Source organism: Bos grunniens, chromosome 22, assembly GCF_055505025.1.
Source record: "Bos grunniens cultivar Pamir isolate PY7600 chromosome 22, Bosgru_T2T1.0, whole genome shotgun sequence".
NCBI classification, from domain to species: domain Eukaryota; kingdom Metazoa; phylum Chordata; class Mammalia; order Artiodactyla; family Bovidae; genus Bos; species Bos grunniens.
Genome location: NC_141186.1, coordinates 46,177,208 through 46,192,008, shown reverse-complemented (window position 1 = coordinate 46,192,008; position 14,801 = coordinate 46,177,208). Strand labels below are relative to the sequence as shown.

Here is a 14,801-nt window from a genome sequence, read left to right as displayed (position 1 = left end):
AATTGTCCACGTTGATGACAGTGGAAACCAAACCTCAGCCAAGGTCACAGGGTTTGGCCCAAGTTCAGTCATTCAGTCGTGTCCGACTCTTTGCGACCTCATAAACTGCAGCACACCAGGCTTCCCTGTCCATTGGCCCAAACCACTCAGTGATGCATATGATGTGGCCAGGACTAGGTTTCTTGACCTCTGATTTCAGGGCTAGTTTTATTCTAATAGAATTCCTTGAGGCTCCAAAGGAAGCTCATATATTTACGTAAATATACTTATTTATCCCACCTGTTTAGGAATATAGGTTTCATTATTATTCAGGTAAAACGAATCAAACAGATCAAGATACAGCTTCCATTGAAAAGATAGTTTGTTACTTATAGTTCCCAAGAGGAGGGACATCCCACACCATGCAGAGTCACACGGGGAAGCACTGGAGTCCGTCAGGAGACAGAAGGAGGAAGAAGAAAAAGTGGGCAAGAAACCTGATTGGTGTCCATGGGAAGGAGTGGGTGAAGCACGGTAAGGAAGCTAAGTGGGTTTGAATAATTCTGGTTTAGCCCTAGGGCCCTGGGACTGCCCCTAGTTGTCTGGTACTTGGCCCTGGGGTGATTAGGGCAGGAGGATAGTGTGACAGAAGTGGTTGAAGTAAGGGCTTCACACTGGTTGGTTTGCATATAAAGGTGTCCTTATGAGTTGTTTAAAGTATCTAGGGATTATCTAACCCATGGAGGAGCAGTCTGTTCCAGTGTCAACGAGGCCCCAAGATGTCAGAGAATCAAAATTAAAAGGCATGCCTAATACACCACCTTAGAAGAGAGTAGACTTAAGGGTGTCCTTGTAAGTTGAAACTGAGCAAAGAGAGCACAGTTTGGTGAATGGATGGGTGGATGGATGGATGGATGGATGATCAGATGGACCAAAAGACATGTAAGCTTTAGTCTCCTGACGCCCATGACTCTAGTCTAGCAGTATGGTTGTTTCCGTGGAAATGTCTCTATTGAAGATCAGAGATAAAGCACAGTCACAAAGCAGCATTCATGCAACCCTTGGATAGATATTTCTTTCACTGTTTCAAAATGAAGACCCTGACAAATAATATGGACAGAGATTATAGGAGCGCGGCTGGTCATCTGGGATTTCGCATTACTTGTTATTCCCTGTAACTCTGCCACTGAGACATCAGAGCATGGCTGGTTACAAACAAGAAGTCAGCTTCCTTCCGAAATCAATAAGAGACTTTTGACTGGGCTATCTGTATCTACTTGGAAAGAAGAATAAGGATGCAAACTTAGAAAACCAAAGCTAGAGAATAAAACTTTCTGAATGGGCGCTTTCATTGGTTTGTTGGCAAGAAACGCATTCAAGGAAACAAGGTTGATTCTCAATTCCCTTTTTCATAAATGAAAAATAGCTTCTTCTGATACTTAGACCCATGGGTCCCAAATGGCCAGGATAATTCATTAGCTCAGATGGAGAAAGCATATTTCTCCTTCAGTGAGTTTTACTCATCTCCCTATGACCTCAAGCTCATAAAGACACTGGAAAGAGCTGTGTTTCAAGCCAGTCTGGCTGAATTCAGAATTTGACTCTCTGCAACTGATGCTTTTCCTTGCAGGACCTTTCTTTGGAAACTCATCCCTGAGACTAGCTATTAATTGAAGAAAGTTTATTTATCTTGTAGGTTTGATAATCAATCATCGGATTTCAGCACTTGTTTTGTGGGATTCCGTTTCATCACTTGCTACAGTATATATTATTATTCAGTATAGGAGTTTGTTAACGGTGTATTTATTTGAATGACTCTCCCTCTAAATAAAGGGGCCTTATAAAGTTTTTTTTTTTTTAATAAAGGTTTATTTTCACATCAGCTATTTGCTTTCCTAAGCTAAAACCTCAGTTGAAGGCTCTGAGCAGCATACAAGCCGAATTCCTGCTTTTCTGGTCGGGATGGGGCTGTTGGAGGGTGATAAAAGCAGCAGCTCAGGCCCTTCAGCAGATTTGGTTTTTCCAGCCCTGTCATTCACTTTACCTTTGAGAGGGGAACAAGACGGCTGGTAGAGATTAGGAATGGTAATGTAAAAGTTTCTACCTACTGCATAAAATTCTTTCAAATTAATGCAAGCATTAAATTGTCAATGATTTTTCACATAAAGTAGATATTAAACTGTGCATGCCCGCTGGTGTTGGTATAAATTTTTGTCAGCATTTTTGGCACACGAGGTCTGAGCCTGGGGGTCAAGAAATGTTTTTAACCAAACTTTGTTGTTTCAGTTGCTTTTTTTGCACTCGTGTGTTGTAACTCAAACATCGAATCTTTTCCCAAAAATGAAATTTGGCAGGCCATTAGTCCGTAATGTGGTCTAATGCCTGTGGGTATTTTTTAAACATGTAAATGGCCAAGATATTTAGGTTTTTGAGGTTGAAGAACCGTGCATGCACTCTTAACAACTTCTTTTTCAGCTACACTTAGTATGCATATTTATCTCACATGTGTATTATGTAGCACACCGATTAGACTGGAGATTAGTTGGGAAAATATACAAACGCCTCTTCACAGGAGGAGAATGTCTCTCAGAGCGTGAGTTGATATGTCTCCTCTTTTTACTAGGGAGTAAAAGGTAGCCCGCGGCACACTCGGTCACCAGGGCTCTGTCCTGAAGTGAGGCCACTTCAGCTATTCCCACTCATCCACGGTGCTAGAAGACTGAAGATGGGAGCTGTCCCCAAGCCTGCTGACTGACTCCATAGCCAAGTAACGTCCAAAGAAGGAGGGTGAGCATCTTACCTCACGGTTCTAAATCCTGTCTCCCGTCTCGTTGCCCTAACCTGTACCAGTGCCCCGTGGACACGAATGCTGGGCTCGTCCCAACACTGCAGGATCTCCACACGGAATCCAAAGTAAACACTCAGAGCATAAAGAAAACACATTACAGCCTAATCCACTGTCCAGATCATTGAAAACTAACAGTTATTACCTCATTTGAAAGTAATTTTTAACAATTAGCTTAGGAAAGTATTTCATAATTTTTTGCTAGCCTTACACAAACTCAAAATTTTTCATGTAATCAATTAAATCTGGCAGCATAGCATCAGGCACTCATTAGGCTGGGCTGCTTGAAATTCATGTACAATTTCTTCCTTATGCTGATCCGCAGGAGCTTTTAAACTTGCTCTGGGATGCTGGCAACATCCCCCAAACATCTCAGACACATTGTCTCTCTGAACCTGAACTTTTTTAATGGTGGTTAAACATGTTGTCTGCTTTAGTTTCCTGTCTATCTTCATCATGAGCTAGCACCTGTTTCCAATAAATTATACGCAGAGTTGTATCAGCAACACCTTGGCAACAGCTGCCACCCTTAAAAGCGGAGTGCCCTTGAGGACAATACACCTGTGAACACATAGCGTGTTTATTTAGCTGAAAGCCAAAACTCCAAGTTACATAAAGCAATTATCTAAAGCCTAATGTATGCCCATTATTAACACAAAATAACCCTGTTCTTAAAAACCAATAAAAATCTCTTTAAAGGATTTTTCCAAATCCCACTGAAATTTGTACTCAACTAGAGACCTAGTCTTCGCCTGGGACTTAAAATTCTAATGGTGGGCAAGGGAGAGGTTTGTATGTGAGTTATAATTTTCTTAGCTCATGCCTGGAATTTGGGGCCTGAGCATGTATGGGTGGTACAGTCAAAGCTTTTGACTGACGAGAAACGACATGCTTATTAAAAATAATCTTTGTTACAAGTCATTTTAAAAAAAAAGTTTGACTATGGTCTAGAGGTTGGAAAAAGAAGTGGATTGTTTCAGTTTATATTTAAACGTAAGAATAGTTCATCCCAGGATACCTTTCTTTATTTGTACAACCCGCCTTTACCTTATAGTTTATTAGCTAATAGCATTACCCTTAGGTAATGGGGTTAGCGATATACTAATGATGTAAATGAACCAGCGTTAGGTAAAGAGCTTCAAACTTCCATCCTGTCACGTGAAATAATTAATAAAGAAAATTCTGGCCAATTACAGTGCTGTTCTTTGGAAGGAATGATGCTAAAGCTGAAACTCCAGTACTTTGGCCGCCTCATGAGAAGAGTTGACTCATTGGAAAAGACTCTGATGCTGGGAGGGATTGGGGGCAAGAGAAGAAGGGGACGACAGAGAATGAGATGGCTGGATGGCATCACTGACTCGATGGACGTGAGTCTGGGTGAACTCCGGGAGTTGGTGATGGACAGGGAGGCCTGGCGTGCTGCGATTCATGCGGTGGCAAAGAGTCGGACACGACTGAGCGACTGAACTGAACTGAACTGACTGACAGTGCCTGCTGCACCGAGTTCAGTTTCCAGAGTGTTTGACCTGAGGCCCTTTCAAGAAATGGCACCATGTATCACATATTCTTGAGCTGTATGTAAAAACAGAGAATAGCTATTGTGTCTCCCACCTTGAGGTCTCTTGAAATCTGAGTGATTTTTTTGCTTAGGGTTTGTAATATGTTAATCCCTGTCGGATACTTCCTGTTGACATTTAACTGATGGACTTATAGTCACTTAGGTGCGAACGTGTTTTAGCACTTCTGTTTGGCTGAATGCTAATACTGTTGGAAGTAACTGCTGATGAGTATTACAGCTCCCAGCTTGGCCCCCATCAGTGTCGCTGATGGTTCACTTGCAGTACACATGAGTGAGTGCCTGAAGCCTGAGAATTGGACTTTGGAAGGAAGTTTAGAAACTGCCGGCCTATGACTTATGACAGAGCCCATAACACACCAGGGCGGTCATGCTTTCCTAATACTGGCCATGTGAGTGACGATGAGTTACATTGCAATAGGTGGGGGAGAGACTTAAGAACGTGGCACACCATGGCCATAACTACTTTATTCTCCTTTTTGCAAATTGCTGCTGCTTTCATTTATTGAGCAACTGGTTTTCTGGTAACTTATTCCAGACTGCAAGCTGGGGACACTAAGATGCATTAGACAGGTGATTGTCCCTCTTGCTGAATTGCGAAGACCTCTTCTGTGTGTTCGAAACATCTGTGATGTGAGACCAAGGTTCTAACTGTCATTCTGTCACCATGGGTATAGTTGGCCTGGAGCAAGCCAGTCGACCCCTAGCAGCCAGTTTCCTCCCTTGTAAAACATGAAAAACAATTCCGGTGGCATCTACATCAGAGAGGTGACATAAAACTCAAACATAACAACTAGTGCAAGTATATCCTGCAGATTTCAAGCTCTGAGTCCTTTTGTGGGCCCTTTGGTTCTTGAACTTTACTAGCCCTGAAGTTAATTCTTTAGGTGGCCTATTGTGAGTTTGAAAACCCAACATGAAACTCGCAAAACGCTGCCACAGCAGTGGTTTCATTATCAAAACTGTAGCAAGCATTCCAGCTGGACTAATTCCCCACTTGATTCACTCAATGTGTAAGGAGATCTTTCAGCCAGACTTCAATGGGGTTGGGGGGAAGAAATATATATATATACATGTGTATATATACACACACGTACACATATAAAATTAGGAAAAATATGTTTTCCTTTCCTAGTAAGTATAGCATTATGTTAATTCAGTGGTCTCTCTATAAAGATATAAGACTTCCTCCTTTGATTTATTTTCATGATTAGGGGCCCTCACAAACAACTGCCTGTAAATGTGAGAGGCACCCAGGTCAGGAGTAACCCAGGAGTAGATTTTCAAAGGAGGGCTCAATCTATCCCCCCTGGAGAATTTATCTTTATTAAAGGTCAGCAAATGTAGAGCATGCTTTGCTAATTCACCACGTGTATGGGCAATAAGTCATGAGTACAAGTTTGCACAGAAGATAAGATTTGCTATGTTTTAGATAAACTCGTTTTTGAATATTGAGAAGGTATTTCAAAAAACATTTTAGAATCCTACTGGTCTCTCTGCCTGCTTGTCAGATTTCCCATTAGTGATGAAGCCCTGCCAAGTATAGATTCAGTACTGGTCATGAAACTAGACCTAGGTTTGTGGTTGCTTGATAATAACTATGATAATAAATTCATCCATTAATTTCTTTCCTGTTTCCCTCCATGGGTAACATTAAACTAAGATGTTATGCTATTGGATGGAGAAAATCATTTTCACTCACTCACACACATACTCACACACAGACACACGCACACACACACTTTGGAATTCCATTAGGCTGCTAATTTCCAAAAACTATAGATGTCCCTCCTAAAGCATGATGGAAGAATAATGCAAAAAATTGGAAATAAAATGCCTTGTGACCTGGAACTATCAAAAGCTATTAGACAAAGTGAGAGGCTCCACGGAGATGGACAAGTGCTTTAAAACTAAATTCATAAAGAAAATAATATAGTAGCCTTTATATGATTAACCAGGCAAAACTTGTCTTTGCTACAAGCTGTCCTATAAATAAATGGAGCCAGGAATAACAAGTGAACTGTTGTGAGGTTTTCTTTTGTTTTTTGATGGGAGGGCAGGGTAGGCTAGGCTAGACAGGGGAAAAAAAAAAAAAAAAAACTCTCTCTTACTTTCGGCCTCAGAGAATTTGTGCACCTCTTTGGGGCATCTCGATGGACTGTTTTCCTCACAAACAGATGAGTGTAGAAGTGCCATTTTATCAGATTTAAGATTAGGCTTCAGATTTAAGTCTGTCCCATACTTGGGTGGAGTCCAGCCTTTCTGCCTACATGCATTGAAACAAATCAGTGGATCAATGATGATTTCCTCTTCTTTTCTCACCCTCTTTACCTGGAAAGCAAGGTAGAGGATGAAGAAGAAGCAGAGTGATATTCAGGTGTCGTCCTTTTGTGTGAGGGTGAGTTTGAGCAAGCTCCAGGAGTTGGTGATGGACAGGAAAGCCTGGCGTGCTGCAGTCCATGGGGCCGCAAAGAGTCGGGCATGACTGAGTGGCTGAACTGACTAACTGACCCCAAGCTTGACGTTCCAAGAGAGGACAGACCCCAGAAGAATGATTCTAGAGTTAAAACTATACTTGCTTGTATGGGATTTGATTTAAGCTCTTTTTGAACTGACAATTCATTGTTTAAAAATGCATATCTGCACAACCAGTTGTGGTCAAGAAGTTGATTAGCAAAAGAATGTTCTTCAGTTCCTGGAAATCCTATATTAAGAACCATCCTGGTATTTGTTAAGGAAAAGATTACCCATGAGTTACTAAAATGCATCGTGTTTTAGCAAAGAGATGGTTTGGAGAAGGAACTCAAGGATGGGAAAAGGATCTAAGAAGAAATCTAGAAACATCAGGATTCTGAAAGAAATGTGTCTCTCAGGAAGAACTTAGAAAGAGATGAGAATTCCTAAGATTAAGAGGATCCTTATTATTTCAGTATTGAAGAGAGATGCAACCCCTGATACAGGAGAATGAGGTGCTAGTCACAGGGATAAGCTGAATGCACGTTTCCTAGCATCTTCACTTGCTCCCTGTGTGTCTGTGGGCAAGTTATTCAACCTCTCTATACTCCATTTTCTGCATCTTTCAAAAGGAAGATAAAGTACCCATCTCAAGGGGCTTAAATGGAGATTCAAAGAAATAATGTATGTTAAGTGGACAAAGTACTAGGTATAGTATCTAGAATATTCTAAATGCTCAATGAATGATAGCTTTTATTAGTTTATAAACTAGAACTTCAAGCTTTATCCCTGGAGTAGAAATAGGCATGTCTGTGGGATTTGAGAAAGACAGGGAGGGGCATGTATCATGGACAAGCGTCTCTCAAGCCCATGGGCAATACGTGACACGTAAGAGGTGTTCGGTGAATTTCTCTCAAGGGATGAATCACGAAGATCAGGTGTTTCAGTTCAATGAGCTGAGACTGATCTTCACTTGCCAAATGTTTTTTGACTGCTTTCTGAAATACCCAGTAGAAATAGTAAGGTTATCCCACTGTTCTTGTCAAACCAAAAAACACAAGTGAACAAAAAGACATTCTGGAACATTGGGATATGATCAAATCAGTTCTAGAATGTCACTGTGCACCCCTTCTCACTATGTAACCTGTGATCTTGCCCAAAGCTCCTGCAGGGATTGCTCTGATTTGGCCTGTTTATGTCAGACTTCCTGAGCATGAGAATAAGTCAGTAATGAAGGTTGTAATGCAGGACTGGGCAGCTGGCTTCTTTGCCAGACTCCATACGGACATTCTGGGGTGGCAAGGTCAAGAGAAGGATACAGAGACATGAGTAGTAAATAGACAAAATGCCCCCATACTCTCTTGGCTTTGTCCCCTGTCACTGGCATGGGACAGAGAGCTAGAGTCAAAGCAAAGGATGCATGCCATTCAATAAATAGCATAAGGTGGGGAAAGAAGGAAGAAGGGGGGAGGAAGGGAAACCCACTATTACAAAGTCAAGCTCAAGTAATGTACTCAAGCAATGATTGTTACCTGAGTTGTGATATAATCAAAGACGCAAGAATCATTTAGTTCACTGTGACTTTATGCCATGAAACTTCATAAAAAATGGATTGGATAATGAGACAGGAAAAGAAATTATGGAATGTAAGTCATTCTTCCTATCTATGAGCCCCTGTTCTGGATCTAAAATATATGTAGGTCTATCAATGTAGAAAAGGAGCAATGTCAAACCCCTCCCAGGAGTAGGAGGGTGCTAGGATATACAAAGTGGGATGTCCACATTAAAAGACTTGGCCAGGCTCTACTTCTTAGGATAGGGTTTGGGGCAGGCCCCAGATAACCTTCGAGGAATATCTGGATTTTGAAATGTAGACTTGAGTATAGTCAGAATCATTATAAATTCCAGTTATAGTTATGCTGTGGATTTAAGTTATATCTCATTGTCTCTAAATGCATAGAATGATAATTAAGGGGAGGGTGTAATATTGTTTTTAATATCTTTCGTGTGCTTGGCACTGTGCTTTTGCATTTCACTTAATCCTTCCATATTACTAGGAAGTAGATATTATTCCTTATTTTACACATGAGGAAATTGAGGCCAGAGAGGGTCTTGCTGAGAAGTCCTGCAACTACAGAGTTGTAAAGCTGAGATTATGAACTGGTTCTATGTGTTTTTTCTTCCATACAAGAGAGACTCAGAAACTGGCTGGGGAGGGTATAAAAACTGAAGTTGTGAGCATTATTAAAAGCAAAATGTGATATTGTCATGTGGACATATTGTAATTAAGCACTGAAAATATTATTCATTTATGAAAAAAATGATCTAATTATCCATACTGGAAGTGTACATTTCTTGCATGAACTTTGAAAATATATGTTCTATAATCTAGAAATTTTACTTTGCATCTCAGTATTTACTGTACAAAAAAATTTACAAATGAGTACAAGGAAGTATGGCCAAGGTTGTTCATTGTCACATTTCTATAAGAGTAAAAACAAAGCTAAATCAAACCAACTAAATAAACAAAAACTCTTATGGCCTGTTGATGAGAGAAGTAAGAGGGGAAATTTTCAAAACAATATGAAAAAATTCTTAGATCTGTATAATGAGTTTTCGGATTGAAAGGGACATCTGGTGTTCAACCAAACGAGTACAAAATAACTCATAACAAGGTATATTATCATGAAGTTTCAAACATCACAATAAAGAAAACATCCTACAAGCTTCTGGACAGAATAATGGGTCTTATGTCAAGATTCAGGCGTCAGAATGGCATTGGTCTTCTGAAAGCAGCATTGGAGGATTAGGTATCAATTTAGCTGATATGCATGGCCACGTTGAGAGAAGGTAAAGTGTTCTTTTAGAGAGTTTGAGGATTAATTGTTGCTAGGTAGATAAGAAACAACAGATAAAAGTGAGGTGCTTTTCAATTCCAAGAAAAACAGAATTCTCTAGAAAATAAAACACATAATCGTAGTACCGCATGTGCTATCAATGAGGAGCACTTAATAACATTAATAATATAATAAATGTATTTGTGCATAAGTATTTACACTGTATTAGAGATTTGGGGAGAAGAGAAATATATGCATGTAAATGGGGTGACTGGAAAAGGAGAACTAAATCTTCATCTCTCTAAAAAGTCAATGGATAATATGCAGCATGGAAAAAAAAATAGCTTTATATTTATCTTATTTAGAACACCAGAAGAAATTATTTCTGTGGCAAGTGGGATTTGGGGATGAGATGGGGAGCTGCAAAAGCCTACTGTCTTTATCTTAAAACCTTGGGGTGCTGTTTTACTTTTTAAAATATGTGCATCTATTAGTTTGAATGTTAAACTTAAAATCAAAACTTTTGCATGTTTCCTGGAAACATTTAGAATGTAAAAATGTGTAAAAATTTAAACAAGATTATTCATACTTTATCACCCAGATATGTCCACACTGTTAGTACTGAAAGTATGATCTTCTGTTCGTATTTCCTTTCTGCTGAAACACACTTTGATGAAATCATACAGCATTTGAGTTGTATATGCTTCTGTTAGCATACAGCTCATTTATTCTCTCTGCCTCTCTTTCTCTCTCTCTGCCTCACTAGCTTTGAAGAGTTAGGAGACCTTGCTGGGGAACTGCACATGGCAGGGAACTGTGGGCAGTCTCCTGAAACTGATGACATTCTTGACTGACAGCCAGCAAGAAGCGTGCAGTCTTATCAGAGGAAGGAATTGAATTCTGCCAACAACTTAAGTGAGCTTAGAAGTGAATCCTTACCCAGACAATTCCCAGGTGAGATCACAGCCCCAGCCAAAACTCTGAAGTCTTTTGAGACTCTAATCAGAAGATCCATCTAAAGCCATGCCTGAAGTCTTGGCAAACAGAAACTTCAGGATACATTTGTTGTTTTGAGCCATTAAGTTTGCGGTGGTATAATTACATAACAATAGAAAACTAACACTTGTCCCATTGGAGAAATTCAGAATTTGAGGAAACTCTTGGGAGCGGACTATGAATAAGAATGTATAAAATTGGAACACCCAGCATCATACTGCTCTTGCTGGGGATGAAGGTCAAGGTACACGGGGCACCGGCTGCAGAGAACAGCCCTGACCTTTCTGAACCAGGATCCTCTTGTTTTCACTCTGTGGAAGTGCTGACATGTCAGCTGTTTTTGCATGTGCGAAAAGATCTTACACAGAGGGCTCATGTCTTAGAACACGCGCGTGGTGTTTGTACAGCAAAAATAATGTTGGTTTGCAGAACCTACATATATAGGATTTTACTAGAGCAGAGAGGCCTTGGAAAAACCTCCCAACCCAGCAAGCTTGTGTTTTCTTTTCAAAGAAATACCAACCAAGCTTAATGTAAATCAATAGAGAAGGTAACAGTGAAAGGGGGTGGGGGGAATTACATAAGCACAAGATAACAAAAAAGAAAGTGGCAGACAACATATATGAACCTGGAGGAGTGAAAATTCAATGAAAATGTAAGTGTAACTAATTGTTTCTCAGAAACGAGGCTGATTTACCTCCCTATTAGAAGGAGGCCCTAGCTGAGTGCCCTTTAATTGAAAGGAAAGAATGTACCTTATACACGTCACAGTCACTTGCTTACTAAAGGTTACTGTTCTCTTTCCAGCACCTGTGGCAAGAATTGGGATATGTCGAATTGGAAGAAGAAAAAAAAAAAAAAGGCAAAAATATTAGCAAAATAGTTTAAAGGAAAAGCTATGAGAGAAGATGGAAACAACTTACAATGATCCAAAAGGGAGACATTAAGGCAAGAGGAAATGTTAATGTAAGCTAAAAACACTTCTGTCTGGGAAGAAAATGAAAAATTCCCCTAAAGGGCAATTCAAAAGCAATAATAAGCATAGTGAAAGTACAATGCACACCTATTGAATTAAACAACAAGAATATTGAAAATGATTAGTTAGCATATGGAGTCTTCCTTGTGCCAAACTTGTATTCATTCAGCAAATATAAGCATGCACTAACTCTTTTATGGGCTTCCCCAGTGGCCAGCAGTAAAGAATCTGCCTACAATGCAGAAGACACAGGAGATGTGAGTTCAGGCCCTGGATCAGGAAGGTCCCCTGGAGAAGGGAATGGCAACCCACTCCAGTATTCTTGCCTGGAGAATTCCATGGACAGAGGAGCCTAGCGGGCTACAGTCCATGGGGTCGCAAAAAGTCGGATGCAACTGAACACACACACACACACACACACACACACACACTCTTTCTATAGGTCACTGCAACTCCATGATGTTACCATCCATTTTACAGACAGGGAAGCAGGAAAAGCTTATGGAACTTGCCCAAATCACATGGCTAGAAAATAATTTGTAAGCTGGATTTTGATTTCAGGACTCTCTGATCCTAATTTTCTCGCCTTTAATATAAGAAAGCTGAAGGGCCATGGTGGTACTAGAAAGGAGACATAGGGCACAACCTGTCTTGACAAATGCCACTTGCAGATGAGGGAAAAGACAGCTCTTTCCCAAGGATTGAGGAGCACAGTGATTGCTGAAAGTGCCCCGGAGGACTGAGGCACCAAAGTTAGAGTGTGAGAGATACACTCAGAATGAAACAATAAGAACCATGGAAGGTAGATCCCCTGTTCTTTGACTTTAAAACCACTCTGCCAGTGCTGGAATGAATTAATGAGATCACCAGAATCACCTGGGAATCCTGTCACAGTCCAGATCATTGCACCTGACTTCAGACATTGTTAACACGCCTCCATTGACTGAGCTGCACACCAAAGCTGGAGAAAGCTTCTGCACTGAGATGTGAGCAGAGGATGCCACCCACCTGTAGTAATGGCCATGGTGACGGAGTATGTTTGAGTAGCACCGTCACTAAAGTTAGCTCACTAGAGAGCCCATCAACTACTTATCTGGCCCAAATCCATGGCTTGGGTAAAATTGTTCTTAAAGATCATGAATAAGGTGGTTCCCTCACTCCACCCTAAACAACCAAGCAAATGAATGAATGAATGAATAAGACATAATATAAGCTACCAACACGTGCCCCTGGGCTGGTCCCCCTGGGTGAAGCTGCACAGGGTGGAGATGAATGCTCTGCTGAGCGTCCACAGCTGGATCACAGAACTAGAGGGCAGTGCGTGTTCTGCCAGCAGTAGGCAAAGCCATAGGGAAGGCCGGGTGGATTGTCAATTTCAGAAACACCTGAAGATGTCTGAAAGTTGAGGATTTCTAGAACAGAAAAGATTCTGTGCTTTTTTTTTTCATCTCTACCTGTTGGGTGTGGCTTTTGTTCATATTCTACATACAGTGTGACTTCTGGTACAGGCTGTTCAAGAAGTGGTAAGTTGCTCATGAGATTGTAGCCTGCCGTCTCTGCCTGTTCTAGCTAGATAAAAGCTGTAGAGCACTGGATTTCACCTTCTTCACTTAAATTTTTTTCCAGCTATACTAAGATATAATTGACATACAACATTGTACATGTTTAAGATGTACAGTATGTTGATTTGATATAATTAATACATTGCAAAGTGATTACCACTGTAAGCAAGATACTTCCATCATGTCACATAATTACCATTTCCTTTTTTTGTGTTAGAGACATTCCAGTCCTACTCAGTTAACAGCTGTCAAGAATATAATATGTTATTGCTAACTATAATCACCACGCTCTATGTTAGATTCCCAGAGCTTCATCTTCCATCTAGAAGCCTGTATCCTCTCCTTCATTGATTTTTTACTTCCTGGTAAGTGTAGATGAACAGAGTTTACATGAACCGGAGAAATGACTTTTTAAGGAATCTAATGGACCCTTTCCTCTCTGCCATTTCTGTAGAAAGGTTTTATTCCAGCATCTGTATTTTATCCCAGCTTCTTATAAATCTCTCTTAATACAAACCATCGCCTGAATCCTTGGAGCCCTTGTATTTCTAAGGTATCCCTGTGGTGTGTTTACTGTTATTACTGTCGCCAACAGATTTGAAACCAAGATGATATTTCTAGAAATAAAACGGCTCCTTGTTTCGCTACCTGTCTCAGAATTATACTGAATCCTGAAACAAAGCCGGGAACACCACTCATGGCAACTCCCTAGCTGCAAGGAGATTTGTTTTCAAAGCGCCTGACAAGCTACATCCAATTCATCCTCAAAACCGACTTGTCAGGGGAATAAATACCAAGTGTCGGAACTTCCCGAGAAATCTAGTGATGAAAAGCCCTTTAACGATGAACAAATTAAATTCAGTTCTAATGCCAGGAACAGAAAGAAGGCAAAATGAAGAGGTGCAGAAGAGTGAGCCCAGGTATGATTTTAGATAAGGCTGGAGATGAGTTTGTTAATGAAAAACAGATAGTGGAAGGCTTTTCCAGACAGCAGATGCCCGGGAGAAGAAGGCTGATCCGGGAATGTCTTGCAGCCAGGAGAGTACTTCGGTGCTGGCAATTAGTTAATTTTTTTGTGAAAACATCCCCTCCATGGACATTCGCTGGAAAAGCGTCTTTACACCTGCTTTTGCCACTCATGTCATTGCATCTCTTCCCAGACCTTCTATCCCATGGCTGGTACATGCACTTCGTGATTTCTTTGTCTCATTTCCACCTCTGCATTCCTCTCGAGTGCTGTCAGATCAAATAAACATGCTCTAAGTGACCACTCAATACTTCAGGCTTGAGGCTTCTCAAAGCCAACATGTTAGATGAGCCCTAACAGTCTAATGGTGTGATGGTTTCCATTAAGCACTGAATCTTGCCCTGTAGGGATGGAGCTAAAAAATGCATAAATTATTTAATGTAAGGGCTTTGCTGATGACTGATAAAATCAAATTAGCTGCTCTGGGCTAAGGATGAATTTGAAACAGAATTTCCTCCTTTGAAGAGACAGTGACAAATCTATTTGATAGGTCTGCATGTCAAGTGTTTTTGGTAGAAAATTTAGCAAAATCCTTTGCTAGGCAAAGTG

At 40.6% G+C, this 14,801-nt stretch overlaps 1 long non-coding RNA gene across 1 annotated transcript in view; it reads left to right on the top strand.

Annotated features, from left to right (window-relative positions):
• Positions 1-14,801, top strand: part of LOC147348372 (uncharacterized) — a 41,129-nt gene that overhangs the window by 18,643 nt on the left and 7,685 nt on the right. The window contains exons 3-5 of the long non-coding RNA XR_015151527.1: positions 2,603-2,766; positions 10,458-10,645; positions 11,495-11,653. This is a non-coding gene — a long non-coding RNA (uncharacterized LOC147348372). The remainder of the gene's footprint in view (positions 1-2,602; positions 2,767-10,457; positions 10,646-11,494; positions 11,654-14,801) is intronic.